The sequence below is a fragment of the Eleutherodactylus coqui genome, chromosome 6 (genome assembly GCF_035609145.1).
Source record: "Eleutherodactylus coqui strain aEleCoq1 chromosome 6, aEleCoq1.hap1, whole genome shotgun sequence".
NCBI lineage: Eukaryota > Metazoa > Chordata > Amphibia > Anura > Eleutherodactylidae > Eleutherodactylus > Eleutherodactylus coqui.
In genome coordinates, this window is record NC_089842.1 from 28,875,477 (window position 1) to 28,890,464 (window position 14,988).

Here is a 14,988-nt window from a genome sequence, read left to right on the forward strand (position 1 = left end):
TGCGGAATAAGTTGGCGCTATACAAATAACAGATTAATTAAAGGCGCTTACGGCTATTTTTGATTGTTTAACGAGTTTTCCCAGACTTAGTTTTAAGCCGTATTACTTTTTTTTAAAAGAGAAATTGAATATTCACGCATCCAGCGCTGCAGCTCCGGTGTCCAGCGCATGGAACCTGGTAGAGGCGGTGGGCGGTCACGGGCCATGCGTTGTGCGTGTGATTGGATAGCCACTCACAGGCTTTATTCGGCGTAAAAGAATCGCCCTGCAGCCTGTGATTGGCTGAGCCGTTACACGCACAAGGAACAGCAAGTAGTCACCTGCTGCTCTTTCTGGGTTCCTTACGGCGGGCAGCGCTGGGCGGGGAGCTGCCGGGATAGGTGAGTTTTCAGTTTTTCTTCACTTTAAGCCCGTATACCGTTTTTTTAACGTCCTGCGGACCCCCCCCCCCCCCCCCCCTCTTATTGGCTGCGCGATATTGCAAGCAATTTGAAAACCGTTGCATATAGCAGTGAAACGGACTCCGCTTTGGCGACGCGTCGCTTCCTGACGTGTGTTTAAGATACGCGGAGAATAGTAAGTGACGTCACGGTTTTAGTTTTCCACGTTGGATTTTGGCTTTGTAATCCATACAGCTTCAAAATCCGCGGCAAAATATTCCTCACCGGTTTGGATGCGTATTCGCGCCTGGAATCCGAGAGTTCACAGAGGTGTATTTTGACGTGGACGTTTTCCGCCCGGACAATTACACCGTGTGAACGTGCTCTGACGCATTTCGGTTGGCCAAAAGAGATACCGTGTTGCATGCAGCGGGACCCCCAGTCAGGGGTCCGAGGGGCCGGTCTAGGTAGTATTGCTGAATGGATCGGATACATAGAGGTCGAACTGTCATGGCGGTATATGTGTATAGTTTATGGAAGACTGTGAGACTGCAGTTGTAGCAAACCCTCAGCTGTGAGAAGTATTAGGACTGTACAAATCGGCATCTCGCTGGAGCAAGAGTGGGCAGTGGAGATCATGAAAGAATGAATCACGAACTGTAATAGGAAACTACAGAACACTTCATAGTTATTGGGGTGTGGATGCTGGTGAAACCTGTGTGTCTGGGGATTATCAGTGCTGGAGCGTTATAAGAGGAGCCGTTGATATCCGTCACATGTATGATGTAACTATCTCTGGAGGTTATATCCGTACTGGAGCGTTATAAGAGGAGCGGCTGATATCGGTCCCATATATCATGTAACTATCTCTGGAGGTTATATCCGTACTGGAGCGTTATAAGAGGAGCGGCTGATATCAGTCCCATATATCATGTAACTATCTCTGGAGGTTATATCCGTACTGGAGCGTTATAAGAGGAGCGGCTGATATCAGTCCCATATATCATGTAACTATCTCTGGAGGTTATATCCGTACTGGAGCGTTATAAGAGGAGCGGCTGATATCAGTCCCATATATCATGTAACTATCTCTGGAGGTTATATCCGTACTGGAGCGTTATAAGAGGAGCGGCTGATATCAGTCCCATATATCATGTAACTATCTCTGGAGGTTATATCCGTACTGGAGCGATATAAGAGGAGCGGCTGATATCAGTCCCATATATGATGTAAATATCTCTGGAGGTTATATCCGTACTGGAGCGTTATAAGAGGAGCGGCTGATATCAGTCCCATATATGATGTAAATATCTCTGAAGGTTATATCCGTACTGGAGCGATATAAGAGGAGCGGCTGATATCAGTCCCATATATGATGTAAATATCTCTGGAGGTTATATCAGTACTGGAGCGTTATAAGAGGAGCGGCTGATATAACCTCCAGAGACATTAACCTGCTGATATCTCTTACACTGCTGCAGAATATAACTTCCTGCCACATTTACATAATATGTGACTGAGCGTTATCAGAGGAGCGACTGATAATAGGCAAATATGATGTAAAATGTCTGGAGGTTATATTAGTACTAGAGCGTATAAGAGGTGTGGCTGATATCAGTCACATATGTAAATGTCTCTGGAGGTTATATCAGATAAATATATCGCAGTGATCGGGGAAGATTTCTGGCCATCCCTGTTATCAGATATATCCGTAAACAGTAGAGAACCTCTAAAGGCCCACTTACAGGGAGCAATGAGCGCTCAAACGACAGTTCAAGGCCCCCTGTCCATGGTCGTTGCGGTATCCCGCGGCGGATCTCTGCCATGGGAGCCGCCGCCAGGGAGCAGGAGCCGGCAGACAGATCTCCGCTGTCAGCCTATCCGACCGACAGGCTGACAGCGGAGATCCATCTGACCGACAGGCTGACAGCGGAGATCCATCTGACCGACAGGCTGACAGCGGAGATCCATCTGACCGACAGGCTGACAGCGGAGATCCATCTGACCGACAGGCTGACAGCGGAGATCCATCTGACCGACAGGCTGACAGCGGAGATCCATCTGACCGACAGGCTGACAGCGGAGATCCATCTGACCGACAGGCTGACAGCGGAGATCCATCTGACCGACAGGCTGACAGCGGAGATCCATCTGACCGACAGGCTGACAGCGGAGATCCATCTGACCGACAGGCTGACAGCGGAGATCCATCTGACCGACAGGCTGACAGCGGAGATCCATCTGACCGACAGGCTGACAGCGGAGAATCGCAGTAATTTGCAGCATGCTGCTAATTGCTGGGAGAGAGCGGAAAATCGCAATGATTCTCCGCTCGTGGACAGGGAAAAGCGCTTTCCATAGTGTTGACTGCGTCCCTCGCGGCCGGATTATTGCCGTGGGGAACGTAATTCAAACCCGCCCGTGGACAGGCAGCCTAAGTGACAGCTTTGAGCGATCATTTAGCATAAACTATTATGTAGCAACTCGATAGTTACTCAGCTGCTTAATCACTTATTAGCATGGAAATGAAGTCAGTAGCTGCATGTAGTAATTAGCCGGAGGCTCTTATCTGCATTCAGCTCCTTTGCTCTCCGATAGGTTAAATAGCTGAAACAATGCTATCAGCACTCCCCGCGAGCACTCGGCCTGCGGTCCTGGTAAGACCACACAATGACTTTTAGGCTGGTTTGAATTTAATGATCAACTAGCACGAAAAGTGCACGATGGCCGCACGTTTGGACGCATCGCTTTTGAGTGATTTTTTTTTTTGGTAGCGATTTTTGCGGCATGTAAATGGGCCTTAAGGAACCTTTTACGACTGTAGTCCAAAAAATGATTGGATCGTGCGAATTTGACGGATAATCTTTCTGCGTAAACACGGCAAACAATTGAACGAGGAACGAGAATTTGTTTGCTTCCTGTTTGTTGCTCATTTCCCGCAGGCATAAAAATCGTCGCTCGTTTACATCTTGTTGCAAAACGGGGTGCAGTGAATGTGAATGAACGATGAATGGGCGAACTCTGTCACCGCTCCGTGGGACATGAGCCGACTTCTCCCTCTCCTCCCCCTCCCACCTGTTGCTGGCGGCGGGATGGCTCCGCTCGGGCACATTAGATGTATATCAGCTGGTCATGTAATAAGTTTGGGACCTCCCAATAAGGAACGGCTGTCACTATGCCCCATCCTTCTGTTCTTGCAGATCAGGCGCCATCGACTTGTTCGGGGGGTTTTCTGTGTCAGGGGTTTCCTCCCCTCTCCGCCTTCAGGACACATGCAAGTATTGCAGTGTCGTATCCCATCAGTCATTGAAGTGTCACCACCAAGGTGCCCGTCGGCGCTGCGGCTGATCTGCACTGTATGCAGTAGACCTCTGCTACTTGCTAACTGGCACCTGGGCTTATAGCCGTTCCACAGGCAGTATTGTAATACATATGTACATAGAGCAGATGAAGCGTGGAGTGTCGGGAGCCGTGGGGGGTATTCACGAGCCGTGGGGGGGTAATCGCGAGCCGTGGGGGGGTAATCGCGAGCCGTGGGGGGGTAATCGCGAGCCGTGGGGGGGTAATCGCGAGCCGTGGGGGGGTAATCGCGAGCCGTGGGGGGGTAATCGGGAGCCGTGGGGGGGTAATCGGGAGCCGTGGGGGGTAATCGGGAGCCGTGGGGGGGTAATCGGGAGCCGTGGGGGGGTAATCGGGAGCCGTGGGGGGGTAATCGGGAGCCGTGGGGGGGTAATCGGGAGCCGTGGGGGGTAATCGGGAGCCGTGGGGGGGTAATCGCGCTGTGGAATCCAACGCAGATTCTTCCATCACAGATGACTCTGCGTTCAGTGAGTTGTCGCTACTTAAAGCAGATCCGCCGGGATAATCCACACCCGGATTCCCAGCCGAAATCCGCGGCTTAAATGCCGCTTTCTGGAGCCGGTCTGCGAGGCAGAATTCATGAAAAATCTGCGTCGGATTCCGTAGCGTGCAGATACTCTTCTAGTGATGGCGTCTCGGGCCCCGTAACCATGACTGTTCTCGTCGGAATGGCCCTAGGCAGTTACTAGGTTGGGTCGCTTACGTCTACCCGGCCCGCTCGTCTCTGGGTAAAGGTCCGAGTACACACGGCCCCCGGCGACGAGCGAGAAGCCACTCAGTAGTCCGTTCCATTGAGCTGTAACGGAATGACTACTAAGCGACTTCTCGTTCGTTGTACACAGGAGTCACTCAGCTTTGCAGCGAATGGAGACGGGCGGCTGGATGAAATCTCCGGCAGACCACCGCTCCTGTGTGACTGCAAGGAGCAATAGTTGCCGGGACGGCTGTCGGGCTGCACCATTCAGAGGGTACTGTTTGAGCTGCCCGATTAGGTCATTAGAGGGGGCCCCTGTAGTAATCGGCCCCTACATACATGTCATTGGGGTCTCCCATGTGCTGCAGCCGTGATCTGTTGAGGAGACGTCCCTTTTGGTTTGGTGGGATTCTGACATCAAGGACCTCCACTAATCCTGAGGTTGAAGGGGTTGCAGAACTGATTTAGCATTGCGCCCCCACCGCCTGGCTGTGTTGTACCTGTGGCACATGAAGGGGTATGGCTGCTGTTCCTCGTACAGTTGGTGGCCGGGGCTTAGAACGGGGCGCAGCGCTAAATCAGCCGCTTCGTTCTCAGGACGGTCATATATCATCACCTTATAAAACGGGGTTAGATCCGTAATTCTCCGACTGCAGCAGAAAGGTCCTGCGGGCAGCGTACCAGTGGGGTGGGCTCTGCCCCCATAACTAGCATTTTGTGAGAATCATCCCTTTAAGTAGCACTGCACCATGATGAGGTGTGCCGCCGCCCGCCTACGCCCGTGACTCGCATGCCCTTGATCGCAGTACAGTCTCGTGACTCTCGTGAACTTGTCCTCAGAGACCCGGATTCCTATTTCACAAGGGACAATCATTGCTGTCAGTGAATGGGGACACCAGCCGCTCTGTACAGAGCGAACTCCTCGCACAGCTGAGGGGTTGTCACAGTTGTTTCCAGTCTAGGTAATCCTGTATATTAACCATGCTGCACTGATACATAGAGCTTGTCTAGACTGGATGCAGTTGTAACAAACCCTCAGCTGTGAGATGTCTGTACAAGTTTGATGCCTCTGGAGCCTTGGGGCCCCGTCACACACATGCAGTTTCAGTCCTTGAAAAACGCACCTTCTTCCCTGCGTGTGTATGTGAACGCGTGTTTGATGCATGTGCACTTTTCTTTCCGTCCGTGTGGTTCGCTCACGTGGGCGCGTGTATCCCGCGTATCCTATTGGTTCCTGTTGGGCCGCTCAGACCTGCCTGTTTTTATCACGAATGTGGGGGGAAAAAAACGCAGCTCGTCCTATTTTGGTGCCCATTACACAATACGGGCCACGGAGATTTACGCACATGAAAAATACGTGGCATACTCACGCCCGTGTTCGCCGCGCCTTTACTTGTGTGCAAAAACAAAAAACGCGGAACGGCCAATTGCTGTCAGTTTCTTCTCACCGCTGTCTTCTGGCAACATGCGTAAAAATGAACAGACGCGCGGCTGCCTATTTGCTGTGTCGTCACGCGATCCCATTGACTTTATTGTTTTCTGTCCGTAAATACAGATGAATGTGGGCCGTGCTATAATGTATTTATTATACTAATCCAATATGTGTCTGAGTACACCAACGCAGATCAGTGATGCTCTATGTATTACGTCCTTATAAATATGCGCGTAATACGAACAGAAAATACGCCTCTGGGAATGGGCCCTTTAAAGGAGCAGCGCTGCATGTTTGGGACTGATTAGGCGCTGTGCACAGAAAAAGTGAACTGACAACAGAAATATCTGTGATTACCCAGCCTCCTCGGGTGAGAAACCTCCTACCTGGCGGCTTCTTAGTTATAAGACTAGTAATTATTAGGAAATTATAGTATCCGTGTTTCTGGTGGCGCAATGCGCCTCATAGCTATGCTACATGGTACATTCCCACACATCACACACACAGCTCTGCTACACGCATCCTGATTCCCAGACATTACACACACACAGCTCTGCTACATCCATCCTGATTCGCAGACATTACACACACACAGCTCTGCTACATCCATCCTGATTCGCAGACATTACACACACAGCTCTACTACACCCATCCTGATTCCCAGACATTACACACACAGCTCTGTTACATCCATCCTGATTCCCAGACATTACACACATAGCTCTACTACATCCATGCTGATTCCCAGACATTTCACACACACAGCTCTGCTACATCCACCCTGATTCGCAGACATTACACACACAGCTCTGCTACATCCACCCTGATTCGCAGACATTACACACACAGCTCTGCTACATCCACCCTGATTCGCAGACATTACACACACAGCTCTACTACATCCATCCTGATTCCCAGACATTACACACACAGCTCTACTACATCCATCCTGATTCCCAGATATTATACACACAACCCAACTATATCAGTCCTGATTCCCAGACATTAAACACACACAGCTCTGCTACATCCATCCTGATTCGCTGACATTACACACACAGCTCTGCTACATCCATCCTGATTCCCAGACATTTCACACACACAGCTCTGCTACATCCACCCTCATTCGCAGACATTACACACATACAGCTCTACTACATCCATCCTGATTCCCAGACATTACACACACACAGCTCTACTACATCCATCCTGATTCGCAGACATTACACATACAGCTCTGCTACATCCATCCTGATTCGCAGACATTACACACACAGCTCTACTACACCCATCCTGATTCCCAGACATTACACACACACACAGCTCTACTACATCCATCCTGATTCCCAGACATTACACACTCAGCTCTGCTACATCCATCCTGATTCCCAGACATCACACACACAGCTCTGCTACAGCCATCCTGATTCCCAGACTTTACACACACAGCTCTACTACATCCATCCTGATTCCCAGACATCTCACACACAGCTGAACTACGTCCATGCTGACCCCCACACATCCTGACTCATTTTACACCGGACTGGCACTTTGTGACATGACATGCCGTAATAAGCGTTTGTGGGATCCAGTAAACTAGGTTCCCCACTAATGATTGCCCACTTGTAAACTATTGATGGAATATTCTTAGGATACGTCATCAATAATAGATTGTCAGGCTCTATCGCCTAGGATCGCCGCTGCTCAGCTGTTCGCCAAAGTCGGCAAGCTCGCGCACGAAGATAATTTCTCACTGTATTAGCTAAGCTTGGTATTACAGGCATTAAAATGAATGGGAACTTGACCTGCAAAACCAAGCCTGGCCACTATAGTAAGACCGGAGCTATCTACTTCCTGCAGAAATCAGCTCAGTGTATAAGTCTACTGGCTTGGCAAACAGCTGATTGGTTGGTGTCTTGAATAATGCACCCCATCAATCTACTATCCTGAGGATAGGCCGTCAATAGTTTACAACTGGACAACCCCTTTAACCCCTTGAGTGGCACGCCCGGAAAATTTCCGTGGACGAGCTCCACTGCTCATAGCAACATAGCCCGGAAGATTTCCGGGCTATGTATCACTATGGGAGCTGCAGAGCACAATGCCACAAGCTGTGACAGTGTGCTCTGCCTGCACAGTCCCACAGAGAACAAAGCAAGGGCTTTGAAAAACCAGCAGAAGATATTGCCGACATGTCGGCAATGTCCTGCTTTGTTTACAAGTTGCCATAGAGACCATCGGCTTGTCAGAAGCAAGCCGATGGTCTCTGTGGCAGGGAGAGCTGGTTGTTAGCTGTCAGAGGACAGCTAGGTACTAGCTCTTACAGCAGAGATCAGAGAAAACCTCCGATCTCTGCTGTGTTAACCCTTTACATGCTGCAGTCTATGTGACTGCAGCATGTAAAGGGCTGTCACTGCAGCATGTAAAGGGCTGTCACCATCGGACCCCCGGAATGTGATCAGGGGTCCTGATGGGTCCCTGTAGAAGTCCCCTAAAGGGACAAAAAAAAAAAAATTAAAAAAAATTAAAAAAAAAAAAAAAGTAAAAAAATTATAAAAAAAATAAAAAAAAACACTCGTCTCCCTTTACTTTGTAAAAAATAAAAAATACAATCACACATGTGGTATCCGTGTGCGTCGTAATGACCCAGAGAAGGAAGTTAATACATTATTTAACCTCTTAATGACATGGCCCCTTTTTTTCTTTTTTCCCCATTTCTTTTTTTCCTCCTCCGTTTAAAAAATCACAACTTGTCCCATAAAAAACAAGCCCTTATATGGCCGTGTCAATGGAAAAATGAAAAAGTTATGGCTCTTGAGACGCAACTGCAAAATTAGTTGAAATTTAATGATTAGACCATTTTAAAAAACCTGCCCTGGTGGGCACGACAGGGTGGTAGGAAACCCGCCACTCAAGGGGTTAATGGGCTTCTTCCCTTTCAGCCCATCAGAAACGGCTCCTGTCTACCCTGGCAAGTTCTGTCTAACAGGCTGCACTGACTACTCTGCTCTTTGCATAGTTACTCTTCCCTGTATATTAGTATCTGATTCCCATTAGGCAAATACAAGCAGCGTCGCCTTATTGATTTCGGGCCTGGGACTTGTAGTTCGCCCCGGCTGCCGTCTCCTAGGCTATTATGCAACATTTGTTTGCTTAACAAGGTGACATTTCTCCGTATTGTGCGCTTTTGTAAAGGTCTTCATTGTCGCCGGAGAGCTCGTTGTAGTTTTACTGTTTGCAGCTCCACTCTGACTGATGCGTTGTGGGGCGCGGCGACGGCGGCGGTCAGCGTTCTTATTGACACAGGAGCTTCCGCTTGTTCTGGTTCATCTCCCTTTCCGAACACTCCAACACTGAACTTTTATTTGCCCTCTGAGCTGTCAGATATGACATATTTAACCCCTTATGTGAAGTGAATTGGGATGGGGGCGTGAGGGGAATACAATTTCGCCATCTTTGCGGGGTAATTGTTTTTACGGCATACACACTAGGCAAACAATGGCCCCATGAACTTGCAATCATTGGATCACTTATACCATATACTGCAATACTTCAGTATTGCAGTGTATGATATTTCTGCAGCCGTTCTATTAACATAGGCCACAGGCCCGTCTAAATAGGCAGACAAACATGGCAATCCTGGGGGCCTTCAGAAGGCCCTAAGTTGCCATGACAACCAAATGTCACCTCTTGATCTCATTGCGGGGAAGCGTTTGGGACCTCGCACACCCTGGGCATACATATACATTCTGGGGTGCTAAGGGGTTAAACGGAATGTAATATATATATATATATATATATATATAATATATATTTTTTTTTATTATTTATTTGTTTTTTTCCTACTAATTGGCATCACATTTTCCATTTTTCTAATCCGTTTCTATTTGCTGACTGTAGATGATTTTGCTAGTCTGTTGTCTGTACATGACTCCCGGGGCAGCCATCTTGCCTGAACTGCAGTGATGCGCTTAGCGGCGTTTGCTTTACGGCAGAAGTCACGGGCTACACAATGGACAGAAGGGGACCTATTAAATTCTATGGTGGCAAGCTTTGTGACTTGTGCAAGGAGGGTGAGGAGGTGAGCTGTGACTATGACCTATAGACTTCTAGTGAGAACATGTCGTAGTGTGATCTGTGTAGAGAGAGGATAGGTTGTGACCATCAACTACTGACTTCTATGGTAGACAGTGGGCATGCTCTGCAGGGAAGGGGAGGAGGTGAGCTGTGACCTCTCCTGTTGTAAAATGTAGGTGTTACATTTCCTTGTAGTCCTGCCTGTGATGAGACGTTTTCTCTACAGTGTCAGTTTTTCCATTCGTTTTTTCTTCTCCACAAGTTTTATTATTTCGGTGGCGGTCAGGGGGCTTCCCGTCTGCGGAACAAGTTGTATTTTACAGGGGTGACCTATAATCTAGGGGAAAACGGAAACATTTCTAAGGGAGGTGAAAAGTTAAAACATATTGCACTGTTTTTTGGGGGGAGGTGGAGAGGGGGTGGAGTCTTATGTTTAATGCGTACAAAGTGCATAAAAAATGGCGTTCTCTTTATTCTGCGGATCCGTGCGATTACCACAATACCAAATTTCTACAGTTTTTTTCTACTAATTAAAAAAATTAAATAAAAAAAAAAGAAAATGTAAGCGACTCTGACAATTAAGAGACTTGTCGCTCGATGCCCGGCGGCTGCTTGTATACGGGACGGCTGTAGATTATGTCTCCAGCGATAATCGCCCCGTGTAAAGGTAACCATATTGGCGCTCGCCTACCTGACCTTCAACAGGCGCACTCAGAACGTACGGCAGACGAACGAACACACATCCGAGTGTTCTCTCCCCTCCACCCCTCCGTTTCATCTTACTCTTCATCCTGCGGGTCGGTGGAGGTCCTACAGATCAGCCCCCCGGATCGTAAAGCGATGCCGTATCCTCGCGATATTCCCATCGTGTGAAGTGACGACCCCACCTGTTAGCGAGAGCTTCATCAATGTTAATACATACTGAGAAGTTCTGGAACTTTCTAATAGACTTCGGGACCCGTTTGGTTGGCAGGTTGTTTCATCCGTCGGTGTGAGAAAAGTTTCCGTCGGCAGAAGTGCGACAAATGTATTAAAACCGAAATCCTCTTAATGAATATGTCGCATTTGGCAGCGCCAGAGGAAGCGTGCATCGGCTAGAGGCTGGCGCGGGTGTCGGCTATAATTTACGCCAATTTCTGTTGGGCATCGGCTGCGTTTACAGGTGGCATTTTTTGTTGCGTTTCTGAGCCGCAATAAAAAAAAAACTGCATCAAGTCAGGTGGTTCTCAGAACCGCATATATAGTTAATCACGTGTGTTAGAAGTTAGTGTTTATTAGGCCGCCTTCCCACGAACGGATTTCCGCCGCGTAATTCGTAGTTCTATTGAACCTAATAGCTCAGGGCTCACGGTGCGGAATTCCACCGCCGAATTCCGCACCGTGAATTCACCCGTCCTCACCCGCGGCACGCTCTATTTGCTGCGGGTGTACGCGCGGACGGCTTCCATTGCAGTCAATGGAAGCCGTCCATTCACGCTATCTTCCGCTGTAGCACAGCGGAAGATAGCGTGAAAACGCTTCCCCACCCGCCGCCGCCGCGTCATATGACGAGGCTGGCGCGTCATGTGACACGGCCGGCCGCATCATGTGACGCGCTGGGCGTGTCACATGACGCGGCAGAGGTGGGCGGGTAAGCGTCATGCGGGAGCGAGGACGCCGGATCCGCAGGTAAGTAATGGGGTCTCCAGGGGGGGCGCCGTGACGGGCTCCGCCGCGGAATTTCGCGGCGGAGCCCATCACGGACGTGTGCAGCCGTGTTTTTTTTTTTTTTTTTTTTTTTTTTTTTTTTTTATTTGTGTTTCAAAAATGCACAAAATGCCATATGCGAGCGCCGGCCTTTAGCCAATCTGACAGGCCGGGCGCAGCACCGCGCTAAGCATTGCCCACTCTTCACAAAACCTTAGTTGCAGTTTCGGCGCCAGAATTGCGGTTTAGGGGTTCTTCAGCAGTTTCAAGGTTTCTGCTCGCTGTCATTGTATGCAAACAGCCCCTTGATGTAAACAAGAATGTTCACATTCACTGACAGCAAGCAGAGATCTTCAGAAAGGTGAGGGATTGAAACACAGTTTGTTACAAAAGTCCTGGAGGTTTTTTTTAATGGCACGTTAATCTGTGATCACATAATGAAGAATTATTAAATTGTTCAGATTTCAGCATCCAGCAGGAAACGGAAAGATCATCGCTCATTGTAAAGGCACACCCCGACTGAATGTCGAACAAGAATTAATTCTCTTCTCATGCTTCGTTCAGCTTCTGCACACATCCCGCAGAGATCTGAAGAATAATCGCCCAGTGTAAACGCGTGCATGCAGAAAACTGAACAACGCGCCGTTCCATGTAAATGGAAGTCAGTCATTTCTGCACAACCCGCTGTGAGCGATGCTAGCGATACTCGCTCCTGTGTAATAATGCTGGAGCGAGCACCACTGGGCCGAGTGCTGGGCATCATTTGTCCAACAGCACGCCCTGTCTAAAAGGACCTTAAGTAACACCCCATCCCAGCTCGTTGGCTCGGGCAAACAAATATATATATATATATAATTAGTGTGTGTTGGTCAGTGTTACCTTGCTTAGTTAGTTATTTCTTTCTGTCTGAGACCTTTGGCCTATTCTTCCTCAGATGGTCATGTGATCTCCGTTCTGACCTGGTCAGGTCTACTTGGTAGGTTATGGATTCATTTTCTAGTCCGTTTCTCATTGTGTGATGTGGTTACATGGATCTACTACAAAAACTGCTTAGAGGAGGATACAGGCACTCCTGTCAGTTACTGGATGCTGATCACACAGTTATAATAGAGGAGATCACAGCTCATCCTCCTGATTTTTATACTTATGGCTTATTTAGGTGAATGTAGACGGTAATGATAATTAAGCTGCTCCACCTGCAGGCACAAATGGTATAGCCTTGACTAATGCTTGGCTGATGCATCATGAGATTGGGTGAAAGTAAAAGTAACGAAATCTCACTCTCAAGTTGGTGCCTGATGGGCAAAAGTGGAAATGCCGGATCTAGCCTATACCGGACTCAAACGGTGCCGAATGGAACCCACTGAGCTCCGTTTGGCGCTGTTATACCCTCCAGCATTTGCTCTGATGAAATGGCGCTTTTTCATCCGGGATTCTAAAGGATGCCGGCGACTCCGATTGGGCCCTCCGCTCCCTCTCATCGGTCACTGACTTTGGTAATCGTGTTATTGCCTGCGACTGCGCGGTTTTTGTTGACGTTATTGATCCCTGGCTGCAGCCTTAACATGTTCACAGGCTAAAGAGTCTGAGTAGGCGATTATCGCTAATGACCGCGCTAATTATGTCAGCAGCTATGAGAATGTTACCATTCGTGGTCATAAGGAGGTGATTAATGCATGGGAAATGATTGTGGCCTCTAATGACCCGACAGGATGGAAACGGCTTCATCCTAATCATCATACAGTGAGATAAGCGGCGCTGCCATCATGGCCTCTGCTGCGGTCACATACAGCTGCACTCACAATTCGGTTACTTTACTGTTGGCTCTGACTTCACCTGTTCAGCACCCCCTGCTGGCTCGGTGTAGTCTCTTACCCACAGTTCTCCAGCATGTCCAGACAGCTGTGGACTGGGGTATATACTTGCCTACACTGGGGACCACGGGTATGAAGCATGCTCCGCTGCTTTGCATTGTTGGAGATGTAGTGTTACGCAGCCCCTGCTGGTCATTATGTCATTCTTGCCATTTGGGGCAATTAATGATGCATTGATGTGAATAGGAATGTCCCCGCTACTGCCGGTCCCTAGTGGCGCCCTAATCGGGTGAGGTGACCACAGGGATCGGTTGAGGAAGACCATGAGACTCTATCTGGTCCACAGCGATGCGCCTGCAGAGTAGTGGTAGGTTACTGGCAGAACTATGACTGCAGCTCTGGATGTGACTGAAGTACGACTGGGTGTAACCCCTGGTATTTCATTCTTTGTAGACCTTCGTGGTCGGGGCTGTGTTTACATTAGATATTAGAGAGGTGCCTTTAATGCTTTCCTTGGCCTCAGCACCTTTAGTGTTTGCAGGTAGTGTACTTTATCACACAGGCGGTGGAGCGTCAAGACTGGCAGCCGGCATCAAGTTTGTCTTGGCAGAGAAAAGAGTTCAGCGTCTATTCTGACCGGCCAACACTAGAACTTGTGTTCATCTGTGAAAGTACTAGCAAACCAGTCCCTGAGTGATTATCGTGGCCCGGGCAGACCGTCCTGCTGGGAGCGCCGTCTCCTCCACAGCACGGGTCTCCTCATATCGTGTATCTCCTGCACGGCACGGGTCTCCCCGTGTCGTGTATCTCCTGCGCGGCAGGGGTCTCCTCATATCGTGTATCTCCTGCGCGGCACGGGTCTCCTCAAGTCGTGTATCTCCTGGACGGCAGGGGTCTCCCCGTGTCGTGTATCTCCTGCGCGGCACGGGTCTCCCCGTGTCGTGTATCTCCTGCGCGGCACGGGTCTCCCCGTGTCGTGTATCTCCTGCGCGGCACGGGTCTCCCCGTGTCGTGTATCTCCTGCGCGGCACGGGTCTCCCCGTGTCGTGCATCTCCTGCGCGGCACGGGTCTCCCCGTGTCGTGCATCTCCTGCGCGGCACGGGTCTCCCCGTGTCGTGCATCTCCTGCGCGGCACGGGTCTCCCCGTGTCGTGCATCTCCTGCGCGGCACGGGTCTCCCCGTGTCGTGCATCTCCTGCGCGGCACGGGTCTCCCCGTGTCGTGCATCTCCTGCGCGGCACGGGTCTCCCCGTGTCGTGCATCTCCTGCGCGGCACGGGTCTCCCCGTGTCGTGCATCTCCTGCGCGGCACGGGTCTCCCCGTGTCGTGCATCTCCTGCGCGGCACGGGTCTCCCCGTGTCGTGCATCTCCTGCGCGGCACGGGTCTCCCCGTGTCGTGCATCTCCTGCGCGGCACGGGTCTCCCCGTGTCGTGCATCTCCTGCGCGGCACGGGTCTCCCCGTGTCGTGCATCTCCTGCGCGGCACGGGTCTCCCCGTGTCGTGCATCTCCTGCGCGGCACGGGTCTCCCCGTGTCGTGCATCTC

General features: G+C 49.9%; 1 protein-coding gene across 3 annotated transcripts in view; it reads left to right on the plus strand.

The window, feature by feature from the left end:
* The window catches only part of LOC136631987 (beta-1,4-galactosyltransferase 3-like), a 51,978-nt gene that overhangs the window by 22,763 nt on the left and 14,227 nt on the right, over window positions 1–14,988 (plus strand). The window lies entirely within an intron of this gene.